This window comes from Petaurus breviceps, unplaced genomic scaffold, assembly GCF_028583685.1.
Source record: "Petaurus breviceps papuanus isolate PSGF00001 unplaced genomic scaffold, PetGlider_PUasm1.0 90762, whole genome shotgun sequence".
In the NCBI taxonomy this organism is placed as follows: Eukaryota; Metazoa; Chordata; class Mammalia; order Diprotodontia; family Petauridae; genus Petaurus; species Petaurus breviceps.
This window is the reverse complement of record NW_027187339.1, coordinates 6654825-6656717: the sequence shown is the minus strand read 5'-3', so window position 1 is coordinate 6656717 and position 1893 is coordinate 6654825. Positions and strand designations below refer to the sequence as shown.

General features: G+C 43.9%; 1 long non-coding RNA gene across 1 annotated transcript in view; it reads left to right on the top strand.

Annotated features, from left to right (window-relative positions):
• Nucleotides 1-1520, top strand: part of LOC138146479 (uncharacterized) — a 2127-nt gene extending 607 nt beyond the window's left edge. The window contains exons 2-3 of the long non-coding RNA XR_011164493.1: nt 985-1271; nt 1393-1520. This is a non-coding gene — a long non-coding RNA (uncharacterized lncRNA). The remainder of the gene's footprint in view (nt 1-984; nt 1272-1392) is intronic.
• The last annotated feature ends 373 nt before the right edge of the window (nt 1521-1893 follow it).

Genomic DNA, 1893 nt, shown 5'->3' with positions numbered 1-1893 from the left:
AAGGAAAGGGAGAGGGAGAGAGAGATGGGGAGAAGGGAGGGAAGGAGAAGAAGAGAAGGGAGAAAGAGAGGAGGCACACAGGAGAGAGAGAAGGGAGAGAGACAGAGACAGAGAAAGAGAGAGAGAGAGACAGAGAGAGAGAGAGAGAGAGGGAGAGAGGGAGAGGGAGAGAGGAGAAATATTAGGTTAATTCACATTTAAGCTGTTTGTAAATTTCCCTGGTTGGGGGGTGGTGTCAGACAGAAAAGGTACATGGGAAGGACTTTGATCAAGGAGTAGAGTCCATTTACTAGTTGCGTGACCCTGGTGAGGTCACTTTGCTTCTTAGTTGCTATACCTGCACAATGGGAATAAAAATATCTGCCTGCTCTCTCAAGGGCTTCTCAGAGGATGCATAAGATAGGTCTGCCATTAAGTTTCCAGGTATTAAGCACTTTACATTGGATAAGAGGAAAGCTAGAGTCCACTGAGCATCTGAGGGGAGGGGAAAATTAAGGCACAGAGACATTGATTGACTTGCTCAGAGTCACACAGCTAATGTCCCAAAGTGAGTTAAAACCCTGATCTCTCTGATTTGGGATCTAGTGACTGACCCGCTTCTGCCTCTTGTTTGAATGACACTGTCAAGACTATTTTCTATGTTTAGCACCTGGAAAGGGGACTTGACTTCCCATGGCTCTTTAGAACCATTGTTTTGGTCCTGAAAGGCTTTAGGTGACCCAGGTAGCCTGGGTCCTCTGACTAGCTCTCCAGCTGACTTAAATCCTGGTCCTGCTGATCTGAGAGGGAGAGGGTAATGGAAATGTTGGCTCATGGACTTCAGCCTTTAGCCATGCCATTTGTATAAACAAAAAGGAAACAGCAACTAATATTGGGTCATAGCAGGGAAGAACTATTAGTCAGATTCACAGGTCCTGGTACCATATTCACGCCTATTTTGCTCATGAACAATTCATAGTTGACTAATTGTTCTTTTCTGCATAGGCTGGTGTCTGGTCTAACTCTGAAGAATTTCTGCCAAAGGGAATTCCATAAGCCCCCTCCAGTGCAGGGCCCCCCACTTTGTTTCTTGAGGTCTCTCGATACAGCCTGGATGCACTTCATTGTACAGAATCCAATTGATCTATCCTGGGAAGGAGAAAGAGCTGAGCTGGCTCCCTGGGGATGCCCAGGCTGTGGTTCCAGGGAGTCTAGGTGCTTCCGAGCCAGGACTCAGGCCGCTAATGGATTGAAAATGGATTTGGAACTGATGCCATAGTTTTCCCTTAAAGGTAGAGTTCAATGTATTAAAGGCTATTTGTTTTCTTTTATAACTTCCATACAGTAGGCTTGCTTTTAATCAGGAACTGGTTACACGCATTGATTTCACTTTTCTTTTTTTTTTTTAAATAGTTAACTAAGAAGTTACCAGAAGCTAGCTGTGTGCTCAGCTGAACCTGGGGCAAGAAGAGAAAGGTCTGTCAGTGTCCAGAGAGGCTCCTTCAATTGCATCCAACAAATATGTGCTTATTAAGAGCCTACTATAGGTATGTCATTATGCAAGATGCTGCTGATACAGACAAAAATCCAACAGACCCTGCCCTCGAGGTTCTTACAGTCTCCTGGGGTAGGGGGATGAGAGATGTAACAATATGAACACAGATAAGTTTATAGTCATTTCAGGAAAGGGGTAAAGAATCTCAAGACCACTGAAGCACCTACATGTAAAAAACAACCTTGTTTTACTATTGAATTTGGAGACCTCTCCCCTCCACCCCAGTATAAACTTCTTGAAGGCGAGACCTCTTTTCTTCTTTCCTTTCTGTTTTCTCTTCTCTTTTTCTCTCTTCTTTTCTTTTTTCCTTCCTTTCCTTTGCTTTTCTCTTCTCTTTTTCTTTTCCTTTTTCTCTCTCT